A 15000-nucleotide genomic window follows, 5' to 3' on the forward strand; every position below is an offset into this window, starting at 1 on the left:
ACTTATACATAACCCGCACTAAATTATAGATTAATATAACATTTTAATAGCTCAAAATATCAGTTTGTAAATATACAGTAAAGCTGGGTAAAGGCCTCGTGCCACCATCCAGTAATCCCTTTCTTTAAATTAAAATGAAACAAATCATAAAAAATAAATAATCCTTTTTTTAATTAAAACGAAAGAAAACTGGGAAAGTAAAACTGTCTCTCTAAAATTGCACTAATTCCCTTTCCGGAAGCGAAATCTTTAAGGGGAGTTTCTTTCGACCGTCGATCAAGTTGATGTTGGAAATGTTAATAGGATTGAAGTGGGCTCTTCAAGAATACGTTAAACGCAAAGAATGATTCTAGGCCTTTGATCCCTGAGGGATAAGGCGATTAATTGGTGAATTCATCCAAGAGCTTTTAGAAATTGAAGCATTGGGAGTGGAGAGAGAGAGAGAGAGAGAGAGAGAGAGAGAAGAGAGAGAGAGAGATTACCTGAATCCTTCAAATGAAATTTCAAGCCAGAGAGAGAGAGAGAGAGAGATTACCTGAATCCTTCAAATGAAATTTCAAGCCACAGAGAGAGAGAGAGAGAGAGAGAGATTACCTGAATCCTTCAAATGAAATTTCAAGCCAGAGAGAGAGAGAGAGAGAGATTACCCGAATCCTTCAAATTAAATTTCAAGCCAGAGAGAGAGAGAGAGAGAGAGAGAGAGAGAGAGAGAGAGAGAGAGAGAGATTATAACTATCCGTCTTGGGCAAGTACTCCTACTCAGGGGTGGGGGGAGTTGTAATAGATTATACACTCGAATGAAAATGCGAATAAGTAAACAAATATATATTGGGAGGAGTGTGATGGAAATGGAGGTACAGGGAACGAGAAGGAGAGGGAGACCAAAGCGAAGGTGGATGGACTGTATCAAGGATGACCTTTGATCAAAGGGATTAACCGGTGATGAGGTGTGGGATAGAGGTAGATGGAGAAAGCTGACCAGAAACATCGACCCACATAAAAGTGGGAAAAGGCGCAATCAAAGAAGAAGAAGAAACAATTATATAAAGTAAAGAAATAAATATTGATGTGCAATTGTCAAGATGAAGTAAATATGTCTCTTGCTAAATGATATGGGCCTAATACTTATAGAGAAATAAGCAAAATGTGATTTGATTTGTTAGAATCATAAAACTTTGGTTTATTTCCTTATTTCCTTTCCTCACTGAACTATTTTTCCCTATTGGACCCCTTGGGCTTATAGCATCTTGCTTTTCCAACTGTGGTTGTAGCTTGGCTAGTAATAATAATAATGATAATAATAATATTGCTACGTTAAATGGGGGCAATTTGCTATTCAGATAGATTGACGAAATCCTTTCAGTGCGACCATGAAATTTATGAAAGTAACAGTATTTTTAATCGTATAAAAATGTGACCAATTTCAGGTCCTAAAACATACTTTGAGTTATTGAAATTATTTCAGCTAGAAACGTTTGAGTTAGAAGAATCTTTTATTTGAATTTTAAAACCAAATGTTACTTAAAATGCAACCCTAAAATTAATGTCTTTTATTGATTATTTTCTTATGTATTGAGAATTCAAGTATTGCCAATCAAAGGATTTAGTTGTATCTCCTTTCTTTATTGCCTTATCTGTCGGTCACTCGATTACATGAAAAACTCATCAATATGTTCTAACGTTTTCTCTTCAATACTCAATTTTTTCAAAGGAACACAGATTTTGAAAAACTTATCAATATATTCTAACGTTTTCTCTCCAATACTCTCAAAGGAACACAGATTTTGAAGCTGATCCCAGTTTTGTTCAGGATCAAAGCTTTATTTACTAAAACCTAAATTCTCTCTGAGCAAGATATATTTTTAACATCCTGGTTGGTTCTTTATGTCTCAAGAAGAAAACGCAAATGATGCGTAGAATTTCAAAAATGTATATACCACAGACATTATGCTAATCAGTTGGGATAGACTAGCAATTTCTAATACCTTATCTAAATTAACTCTTCCATGTATTTTCTGAAATCTAGCCCTAGTCTAATTAATTTCAGTTACGATATTCTTTGCTCTTCTGGCTTTCTATTTTACTATTCAACTCTTTCAATTTACAATGGAAGAGGCATTGATTAAATGTCATAGGGATATTGGTATTGATCGCCTTGAATCTCTTTAGTTACCTGGCTTGAAGCCTTTTTTATTGTCTGTTTTTTTCCAGCATTCATGCAGATAAACTCACATACATTTTCGGAGTTCATTCTCTAAAACTTTTGCATTTAAAAAATTTTATCATTATAGTATGCAAGTTCGGGATAGAGACCACCAACCAGGAATTTAATGCTTAGATTTAACCTTTTCACTGACATTGGTTACTAAATCAAAATTTGAAAAGGGGAAGCATCCTTTAAAATTCTCTTGACCAGAGCAATTTGGTATTCATTGAGTAGGTCTTGATGAGACCTTTCCAATAAATATCAACATGCTAGGATTCATGTAGTCTTAGAAGGTTTTGCTATATGAGAAGTTTTGTTGAATTCATCACTGGTAGTGTAATGGTTAATGCAAAATGCAAAAAAAAAAAAATTGCATACAGTTTTGCAAAATAAAACGGTATAAAACTATGGCCTCTAAAGAAATTTTGGAGACTTATCTACTTCAAGGAAAATGTCATCATTCTTGCATTCTGCCATGCGTTGAGTATTGCCCCTTTGGTTAGTACTCAGCAGCTGCCCCGTATTGTTAAATTGTTGGACATGCAGCTACTGCACAGCCACTACAACATTTAGAACGCTTCCAGAAGGCTAAAATCACCGCTAGTCCATCAATAGCAAATACTGCATAACCTCTACAATGTTTACAACGCTTCCAGAAGGCTAAAATCGGTAACTAATTCACAATCTATACCTACTGCACAACCTCTACAAGGTTTGCAACGCTTCCAGAAGGCTAAAATCGGTAACTAATTCACAATCTATACCTACTGAACAACCTCTACAAGGTTTACAACGCTTCCAGAAGGCTAAAATCACTAACTAATTCACAATCTATACCTACTGCACAACCTCTACAAGGTTTGCAACGCTTCCAGAAGGCTAAAATCGGTAACTAATTCACAATCTATACCTACTGCACAACCTCTACAAGGTTTGCAACGCTTCCAGAAGGCTAAAATCGGTAACTAATTCACAATCTATACCTACTGCACAACCTCTACAAGGTTTACAACGCTTCCAGAAGGCTAAAATCACTAACTAATTCACAATCTATACTTGCTGCACAACCTCTACAAGGTTTGCAACGCTTCCAGAAGGCTAAAATCAGTAACTAATTCACAATCTATACTTGCTGCACAACCCCTACAAGGTTTACAACGCTTCCAGAAGGCTAAAATCAGTAACTAATTCACAATCTATACTTGCTGCACAACCCCTACAAGGTTTACAACGCTTACAGAAGGCTAAAATCAGTAACTAATTCACAATCTATACCTACTGCACAACCTCTACAAGGTTTGCAACGCTTCCAGAAGGCTAAAATCACTAACTAATTCACGATCTATACTTACTGCACAACCCCTACAAGGTTTGCAACGCTTCCAGAAGGCTAAAATCACTAACTAATTCACAATCTATACCTACTGCACAACCTCTACAAGGTTTGCAACGCTTCCAGAAGGCTAAAAATCGGTAACTAATTCACAATCTATACCTACTGCACAACCTCTACAAGGTTTGCAACGCTTCCAGAAGGCTAAAATCGGTAACTAATTCACAATCTATACCTACTGCACAACCTCTAAAAGGTTTACAACGCTTCCAGAAGGCTAAAATCACTAACTAATTCACAATCTATACCTACTGCACAACCTCTACAAGGTTTGCAACGCTTCCAGAAGGCTAAAATCAGTAACTAATTCACAATCTATTCTTGCTGCACAACCTCTACAAGGTTTACAACGCTTCCAGAAGGCTAAAATCACTAACTAATTCACAATCTATACCTACTGCACAACCTCTACAAGGTTTGCAACGCTTCCAGAAGGCTAAAATCGGTAACTAATTCACAATCTATACCTACTGCACAACCTCTACAAGGTTTGCAACGCTTCCAGAAGGCTAAAATCGGTAACTAATTCACAATCTATACCTACTGCACAACCTCTACAAGGTTTACAACGCTTCCAGAAGGCTAAAATCACTAACTAATTCACAATCTATACCTACTGCACAACCTCTACAAGGTTTGCAACGCTTCCAGAAGGCTAAAATCGGTAACTAATTCACAATCTATACCTACTGCACAACCTCTACAAGGTTTGCAACGCTTCCAGAAGGCTAAAATCGGTAACTAATTCACAATCTATACCTACTGCACAACCTCTACAAGGTTTGCAACGCTTCCAGAAGGCTAAAATCACTAACTAATTCACGATCTATACTTACTGCACAACCCCTACGAGGTTTACAACGCTTCCAGAAGGCTAAAATCAGTAACTAATTCACAATCTATACTTGCTGCACAACCCCTACAAGGTTTACAACGCTTCCAGAAGGCTAAAATCAGTAACTAATTCACAATCTATACTTGCTGCACAACCCCTACAAGGTTTACAACGCTTCCAGAAGGCTAAAATCGGTAACTAATTCACAATCTATACCTACTGCACAACCTCTACAAGGTTTGCAACGCTTCCAGAAGGCTAAAATCGGTAACTAATTCACAATCTATACCTACTGCACAACCTCTACAAGGTTTACAACGCTTCCAGAAGGCTAAAATCACTAACTAATTCACAATCTATACCTACTGCACAACCTCTACAAGGTTTGCAACGCTTCCAGAAGGCTAAAATCGGTAACTAATTCACAATCTATACCTACTGCACAACCTCTACAAGGTTTACAACGCTTCCAGAAGGCTAAAATCACTAATTCACAATCTATACCTACTGCACAACCTCTACAAGGTTTGCAACGCTTCCAGAAGGCTAAAATCACTAACTAATTCACGATCTATACTTACTGCACAACCCCTACAAGGTTTACAACGCTTCCAGAAGGCTAAAATCAGTAACTAATTCACAATCTATACTTGCTGCACAACCCCTACAAGGTTTACAACGCTTCCAGAAGGCTAAAATCAGTAACTAATTCACAATCTATACCTACTGCACAACCTCTACAAGGTTTGCAACGCTTCCAGAAGGCTAAAATCAGTAACTAATTCACAATCTATACTTGCTGCACAACCCCTACAAGGTTTACAACGCTTCCAGAAGGCTAAAATCAGTAACTAATTCACAATCTATACCTACTGCACAACCTCTACAAGGTTTGCAATGCTTCCAGAAGGCTAAAATCAGTAACTAATTCACAATCTATTCTTGCTGCACAACCCCTACAAGGTTTACAACGCTTCCAGAAGGCTAAAATCAGTAACTAATTCACAATCTATACTTGCTGCACAACCCCTACAAGGTTTACAACGCTTCCAGAAGGCTAAAATCAGTAACTAATTCACAATCTATACCTACTGCACAACCTCTACAAGGTTTGCAACGCTTCCAGAAGGCTAAAATCACTAACTAATTCACGATCTATACTTACTGCACAACCCCTACAAGGTTTGCAACGCTTCCAGAAGGCTAAAATCACTGCTAGTCCATTAATAGCAAATACTGCATAACCTCTACAATGTTTACAACGCTTCCAGAAGGCTAAAATCACTAACTAATTCACAATCTATACCTACTGCACAACCTCTACAAGGTTTGCAACGCTTCCAGAAGGCTAAAATCACTAACTAATTCACAATCTATACTTGCTGCACAACCCCTACAAGGTTTACAACGCTTCCAGAAGGCTAAAATCACTAACTAATTCACAATCTATACTTGCTGCACAACCCCTACAAGGTTTACAACGCTTCCAGAAGGCTAAAATCACTAACTAATTCACAATCTATACCTACTGCACAACCTCTACAAGGTTTGCAACGCTTCCAGAAGGCTAAAATCACTAACTAATTCACAATCTATACCTACTGCACAACCTCTACAAGGTTTGCAACGCTTCCAGAAGGCTAAAATCACTAACTAATTCACAATCTATACCTACTGCACAACCTCTACAAGGTTTGCAACGCTTCCAGAAGGCTAAAATCACTAACTAATTCACAATCTATTCTTGCTGCACAACCCCTACAAGGTTTACAACGCTTCCAGAAGGCTAAAATCACTAACTAATTCACAATCTATACCTACTGCACAACCTCTACAAGGTTTGCAACGCTTCCAGAAGGCTAAAATCACTAACTAATTCACAATCTATACTTGCTGCACAACCCCTACAAGGTTTACAACGCTTCCAGAAGGCTAAAATCACTAACTAATTCACAATCTATACCTACTGCACAACCTCTACAAGGTTTGCAACGCTTCCAGAAGGCTAAAATCACTAACTAATTCACAATCTATACCTACTGCACAACCTCTACAAGGTTTGCAACGCTTCCAGAAGGCTAAAATCACTAACTAATTCACAATCTATACCTACTGCACAACCTCTACAAGGTTTGCAACGCTTTCAGAAGGCTAAAATCACTAACTAATTCACAATCTATTCTTGCTGCACAACCCCTACAAGGTTTACAACGCTTCCAGAAGGCTAAAATCACTAACTAATTCACAATCTATACTTACTGCACAACCCCTACAAGGTTTGCAACGCTTCCAGAAGGCTAAAATCACTGCTAGTCCATCAATAGCAAATACTGCATAACCTCTACAATGTTTACAACGCTTCCAGAAGGCTAAAATCAGTAACTAATTCACAATCTATACTTGCTGCACAACCCCTACAAGGTTTACAACGCTTCCAGAAGGCTAAAATCACTAACTAATTCACAATCTATACTTGCTGCACAACCCCTACAAGGTTTGCAACGCTTCCAGAAGGCTAAAATCACTAACTAATTCACAATCTATACTTGCTGCACAACCCCTACAAGGTTTGCAACGCATCCAGAAGGCTAAAATCACCGCTAGTCCATCAATAGCAAATACTGCATAACCTCTACAATGTTTACAACGCTTCCAGAAGGCTAAAATCACTAACTAATTCACAATCTATACTTGCTGCACAACCCCTACAAGGTTTGCAACGCTTCCAGAAGGCTAAAATCACCGCTAGTCCATCAATAGTAAATACTGCATAACCTCTACAATGTTTACAACGCTTCCAGAAGGCTAAAATCACTAACTAATTCACAATCTATACTTGCTGCACAACCCCTACAAGGTTTACAACGCTTCCAGAAGGCTAAAATCACTAACTAATTCACGATCTATACTTTCTGCACAACCTCTACAAGGTTTGCAACGCTTCCAGAAGGCTAAAATCACTAACTAATTCACAATCTATACTTGCTGCACAACCCCTACAAGGTTTGCAACGCTTCCAGAAGGCTAAAATCACCGCTAGTCCATCAATAGCAAATACTGCATAACCTCTACAATGTTTACAACGCTTCCAGAAGGCTAAAATCAGTAACTAATTCACAATCTATACTTGCTGCACAACCCCTACAAGGTTTGCAACGCTTCCAGAAGGCTAAAATCACCGCTAGTCCATCAATAGTAAATACTGCATAACCTCTACAATGTTTACAACGCTTCCAGAAGGCTAAAATCAGTAACTAATTCACAATCTATACTTGCTGCACAACCCCTACAAGGTTTGCAACGCTTCCAGAAGGCTAAAATCACCGCTAGTCCATCAATAGCAAATACTGCACAACCTCTACAATGTTTACAACGCTTCCAGAAGGCTAAAATCAGTAACTAATTCACAATCTATACTTGCTGCACAACCCCTACAAGGTTTGCAACGCTTCCAGAAGGCTAAAATCACCGCTAGTCCATCAATAGCAAATACTGCACAACCTCTACAATGTTTACAACGCTTCCAGAAGGCTAAAATCAGTAACTAATTCACAATCTATACTTGCTGCACAACCCCTACAAGGTTTGCAACGCTTCCAGAAGGCTAAAATCACCGCTAGTCCATCAATAGCAAATACTGCATAACCTCTACAATGTTTACAACGCTTCCAGAAGGCTAAAATCAGTAACTAATTCACAATCTATACTTGCTGCACAACCCCTACAAGGTTTGCAACGCTTCCAGAAGGCTAAAATCACCGCTAGTCCATCAATAGCAAATACTGCACAACCTCTACAATGTTTACAACGCTTCCAGAAGGCTAAAATCAGTAACTAATTCACAATCTATACTTGCTGCACAACCCCTACAAGGTTTGCAACGCTTCCAGAAGGCTAAAATCACCGCTAGTCCATCAATAGCAAATACTGCACAACCTCTACAATGTTTACAACGCTTCCAGAAGGCTAAAATACTGGCTATTCACAAATTGCACTTACTGCACAACCTCCACAAGGTTTCCAACGCTTCCAGAAGGCTAAATTCACAGGCTACACCACTACTTGTACTTACTGCACAGCCTCTTCAACGTATAGAACGCTCTCAGAAGGCTAAAATCACTCCCAAATCATGTCTCAGACAGTCTCTATAATATTTATAATGCTTTAAGGCTAAAACTACTTCTGAAATTGATATTAAAAATCTTGGTATTAATCTATATCACCCTCGTCTGATTATCTCGATATATGCAGTAATTTTTTTTTTCTTAATTCTGACCAGCCTTTGCGTTTATTTCTCTTCCGATTAGTACAATGACGTCTTCCTACCCACAGTCTGACATAAGCATCTCTTCATAGTGTATATGACAGCTCTATCTTGACTTGTTATTGATCTTTAGATATTCTATAATCTTTATTCATTACTATTTTTTTTTTTCATTTCCTCTCCTCACTGAGTTGTTTTTCCCTAATGAGGCGCTTGGGCCAGTAGCATCATAGTTTTCCAACTAGGGTTGTAGCTTAGCTAATAATAATAATAATAATAATAATAATAATAATAATAATAATAATAATAATAATAATAATATACTGGCTCAGTTTCATGGAACCAGGTTAGCATACCTGGTCAGTTAAAAATTCAAGGAGGCGTGGCCACCAACCTTAAGAGAGCGCTTGTAAAATCAAATAAAATCTACAAACTATACTGAGGCAATATGACGTCACCACCAGAGCACGATCAGAATTCTCTTTTATTAGAATTTATTATATCTTCTCCAACATCCACCACGTAGTATTAGGCTGCAGATAATGCAAAAACTTACTTTTTTTATGACGACTATCTCATAAAGATTTTATGCCTTTCTCCAAGTGACTGCAAAATGCAATGAACTTCTGAAATACGTTTTAGAATTATTGGAACTAAACACCTTGAAACCATCGGCTGTTTTACCATCCTCATACTAGTTTAATTTCTTTATTTGAGGGTGTTATTTTTCCTTTCATATTTCATTCTTTTTTTATTGGTTCGTTCTTCCTTTTTTTATAGAGCTGCTTAGCTTTGTATCTTGTTTATTAACTAGATTTGCTACCCAGACAGTAATAGTGATGATGATAATGATAACGGCAATAATTTCTATGTTGAACTCTTAGAGCATTCGGTATTTGTAAAAAAAAAAAAAAAAAAAAAAAAATACCTTATTTACTTAAATATTCTGGTAAATAAGTTTTGGAATTATTGGAACTTCACAACTTGAAACCATCGGTAGTTTTCCCATCCTCATAGTAGTTGAATTTCTTTATTTAAGAGTTTTAGGTTCCTGTTTCCTGTTACTTCTCTTTTATAGTTCATTCTTTATTGTTGCTTTGATTCCGTTCTTGCTTTCTTTTCCTTGTTTTGTTTCTAAACTAGATTTGCTACCTAGACAGTATAGAATTTCTTGGCCTTGTTACCTAGATTTGCAACCTAGACAGTAATAATAATAATAATAACGACAAAAACTTTATGTTAAACTAGAGCAATTGAATATTCGCTATTTGTGAAAAAAAAAAAATACTTTATTTACCTGCATATTCTTCTAAAGTATTTTTCTTTTCAAGGCAAAACAGATATGTTTACACAAGATATAAAAAAGAAGCTTTTAAAGGCTTCTAAGTAACAATGCCGCTGATCTCCAAAGTATGACAAAGAATCTTCTGAGCCTAAAAGGAATGAGTCTTCCCTGACATTAATGCTCTTACAGCAATCTAATAAAAAAATTATTTATTTTTGAGGAAGAGCAATTGAAAATAGTGTATATATATGTGTATATATGTACATATGTGTGTATATATATATATATATATATATATATATATATATATATATATATATGTACATATATACATATATATATATATATATATATAATATATATATATATATATATATATATATATATATATATATATATACCTATCTATCTTTATTTTGTATACATACATACACACATACATTTGTAAACACACACACACACACATATATATATATATATATATATATATATATATATATATATATATATATATATAATGTGTGTGTGTGTGTTTACAAATGTATGTGTGTATGTATGTATACAAAATAAAGATAGATAGGTATATATATATATATATATATATATATATATATATATATATATATATATATATATCTGTGTGCGTGTGTGTGTGTGTGTGCATATTTGCAATAAAAGAGGGAGGGGACCTCTTATTTGTTGAGAGAAGAATAATTACTTAAATAAGTGTACATATAAACATATACTGTAAATATATGCAAATATTATATATATATATATATATATATATATATATATATATATATATATATATATATATATTATATACATACATGTGTGTTTATGTATATACATGTGTGTCGTAATCTGTAAGTGGGAAATTCGGAGCCCCGCTCAAGTTCAGTAGCTTCTAGAAGTATATGTTTTCTCCCCATCCTTGTTAGCTAAGGGTATCAGTGGGAATATATAGCTCTTCTGGAGAAGGACACTCCAAAGTCAAACCCACTGTTCTCTAGTCTTGGGTAGTGACATGGCCTCTGTACCATTGTCTTCCACTATCTTGGGTTAGAGTTCTCTTGCTTGAGGGTACACTCCGGCACACTGTTCTATCTAGTTTGTCTTCCTCTTGTTTTGTTAAAGTTTTTATAGTTTATATAGGAAATGTTTATTTTAATGTTGTTACTATTCATAAAATATTTTATTTTTCCTTATTTCCTTTCCTCACTTGGCTATTTCCCTTGTTGGGGCCCCTGGGCTTATAGCATCCTGCTTTTCCAACTAGGGTAGTAGCTTAGCATTAAATAATGATAATAATACTTGCTTTGTTACCACCACTTATTGCTTGGCCCTTCTTGCAGTGTCTGTAACTTTACCACCCTTGTGAGCTAAGGATGGGCGGTTTAGGGGACCCTAAAGGTCTACCTGCTGAGTCATCAGCAGCTATTGCCTGGCCCTTCCTGGTCCTAGCTTGGGCGGAAAGGGGGTGTGGACGCTGGTCTATGTCCTGCTAGCTAGTGCATTGACACTGACCCTTGCATCTGCCATCCGTGAGTGGCCTTTAAACCTTTGCATTATTATTATTATTAATTGCTAAGCTACAACCCTAGTTGGAAAAGCAGAATGCTATAAGCCCAGGGGCTCCAACAGGGAAAATAGCCCAGTGAGGAAAGGAAACAAGGAAAAATAAATTACTTAAAGACCAGTAACACTAAAAAAATATCTCCAATATAAACTATGAAAACTTTAACAAAACAAGGGGAAGAGAAATAGGATTGAATAGTGTGCCCGAGTGTAGCCTCAAGCAAGAGAACTCTAACCCAAGACAGTGGAACACATGATACAGACGCTATGGCACTACCCAAGACTAGATAACAATGGTTTGATTTTGGAGTGTCCTCCTAAAAGAGCTGCTTACCATAGCTGTACCATCAGGGCACCAAGCTAAAGTAAAATAAATAAAATGACATTTGTTTTTAAGTTACCTGATGATCGCTTTTTCTTGATTGATTTGAAAAAAAGAAAAGAAAAAAAAAACGAAGATGAATATCTCTGGTAAGGGCGCAAGGTCAGTCTCCCCGAGTGGAAGGCTAAAGCCGCCCTTTTTGTGTTGGGGGGGGAGGGGGGAAGGAGTCTCTCAGAGAGGCCCTTAGGAGTACCCGAAGGGCTATAAATTCGTCATCCACACGCAAGCTATCGAGTAAAGAGGTGGAGGAAACGGGGAGTGCGATGGTCCGCCACTTATTGGATGGACGATCCGCCCGGCTCCGCTTTGAGCAACGGCTTCAACGGTCTCTTGAACCCCCTCCCTCCCCCCACCCCTCCACCCCCCCACCCTTGCTGGGAAACCACCACGCCCCCCCCCCCCTCCACACACGGGATGGGGAGAAGGAAGGAGAGGAGGGTGGGAGAGTATAAATTGGGAAATTTTGTCATGATGGCCTATGGGTAATTGGATGGAAGTTGGAAAGGAAGTTATCTGGCGATGTTGATGAAGAGGTGCAGGTTCTGGATTTTATTGTCTTGGGACGGTATTTCTCGAAATGATTGATACGAATATTTTGTTTCTTCTTGAGACAGTATTTCTTAGAATTATCATGATACGAATACTATTTTTTTGTTTTGTTTTTTATTAAAGTTTTCAATTAGGATCTTAAATTATATGCAACAAGATTGGGCCTATAAAAATCTCTAAAATGAAATATATGTATGTATATATTATATATATACATATATATATTATATATGTATATATATACATATATATATTATATATATAATATATATAATATATATCATATATATATATATATATATATATATATATATATATATATATATATATTGCATATATAATATATATATAATATATATGTATATATAATATATAATATATGATATATATATACATATTTATATGTAATATATATATATATATATATATATATATATATATATATATATATATATATATTATATGTATATATAATATATAATATATAACATATATGATACATAATATATAATATATAATATATATGTATATACAATATATATATACATAATATATATAATATATAATATATATATACTATATATAATTTATACATATCTATATAATGTAAATATATATATATATATATATATATATATATATATATATATATATATATATATATATATATATATATATATATATATATACAGCCTGCTGTCCGTTAATGATATTACAGTTATTCGTTCTCTGAATCTATAATAATTTTCTTGAGAGTCCAGACCGTATCTGGTAGATAAATGATTGATTGAGTTATCTGGTGATACAATTTGTACTTAACAGTTTGTGTTAGAGGCTTCTGTTGAAGCAACCATCATATGGTGTATCTTAATATGCTTTATTTTAAATGTATTTCTTTTCAGATATCATGAAATTATTGTAAAGAGTGAATTATGAAGTATAAATGTCTTTACTGGTCAGCCCTACAATCCTTGTTTCCTAACCATACGTCAACATTTTATTTATAAATCTGCCATGAGAATATACTTTCTCAAATAAATTTTATTTAGAATTCCACGTAAAAAAAAGGTATTTTCCATACAATCCTTCATGCACAATCAACATCTTATTTATAATTCCTCGTAGAAAAGGTACTTTCCATACAATCTTATTTTTCCAAACCAACATATTTACAATTCCACATACAGAAGTACTTTGCATACTTCTACTATTAGCGTCTTTTTTTCCAATCCTTTTCATCCCATCAACATATCATTTATAATTCCACGTAGAAAAGGTACTTTCCATGAATTTTTTTTCCAAACCAGCTTATCATTTGTAATTCCAAATTCCACGTAGAAAAAGGTACTTTCCATACAATCCTTTTTTCCCAACCAACATCTTAATAATTCCACATAGAAATGTTTTTTTTTTCCTTCAATCCTTTTTACCAATCAACATCTCATTTATGATTCCACGTAGAAAAGGTACTTTCCATGCAATCCTTTTTTTCCAAACCAACATATCATTTATAATTCCATGTGCAGAAGTACTGTCCATACAGTCCTTCTTTTCCAACCAACATCTCATTAATAATTCCTCGTAGAAAAAAAGGTACTTTCCATACAATCCTTCTTGTCCAACTAACATCTCATTTATAATTCCTCGTAGAAAAGGTACTTTCCAAAAAATCTTTCTTCCCCCATCAACATTTAATTTATACATTTTTTTCCCTTTCACTTGCTAAAAGCACTAACTTTTATACTTAAAAAAAAAAATTAATGATAATGAATAAGTATCTAATACTTTCATAACATTCGCTGTTGTGAAGGTGAAATCCTATGGACCTTTAGAGGTTCTGCTTCTTAACCCTTTTACCCCCAGGCTATTTGGAACTTTCCAACCCTTAACCCCAGGCGTTTTTTTTTTCCAATCACATTTTGCAATATATATTTTTTAAATTGCTCTAACAGCCTTAATTTTCGTCATAGAGAGGTCAGGTTGGTCTCATTCTTTTGGAAAATGTCTGAAGTTTTTCAAAACATTATCAAAAATATGAAAAAAAAATTTTGATCAGCAGTTTTTTGCAAGGACGTACCAGTACGTCCATGGGGGTAAACGGATGAGTTTTTTTTAAACGTATCAGTATGTTCATTCGGGTAAAAGGGTTAAGAATAATGCAATTTTTTTACACAAAAGAAATTCGCATTTATATTGAAAGAGCACTTATATATTATTAGTAAATCAATTTTTGTAGGGATACTTAACGTAACTCAATTTCAATGAAAATGCTTTCTTACATTTAAAAAAAAATCGTATTGGTATCAAAAGAGTCCTTGTAAATTATGAAGAAAAAAATCTATTTTTCTAAGGTTACCTTACGTAGTTTCATTTCAATGAAAATGCTCTAATTCTAATTCACGTGTGATTTTACATATTCTTATAAACCCTTATTGTTTTGTAGCGTGTATAAGAGAAATATAGGGAGTAAGTATATTTCTACTTAAGCTTTTATTTACACAGAAA

At 35.1% G+C, this 15000-nt stretch overlaps 1 protein-coding gene across 1 annotated transcript in view; it reads left to right on the forward strand.

Moving 5' to 3' along the window:
• Positions 1-15000, forward strand: part of LOC137655519 (uncharacterized) — a 213386-nt gene that overhangs the window by 196801 nt on the left and 1585 nt on the right. The gene's annotated exons all lie outside the window — the stretch shown is intronic.

The sequence above is a fragment of the Palaemon carinicauda genome, chromosome 16 (genome assembly GCF_036898095.1).
Source record: "Palaemon carinicauda isolate YSFRI2023 chromosome 16, ASM3689809v2, whole genome shotgun sequence".
NCBI lineage: Eukaryota > Metazoa > Arthropoda > Malacostraca > Decapoda > Palaemonidae > Palaemon > Palaemon carinicauda.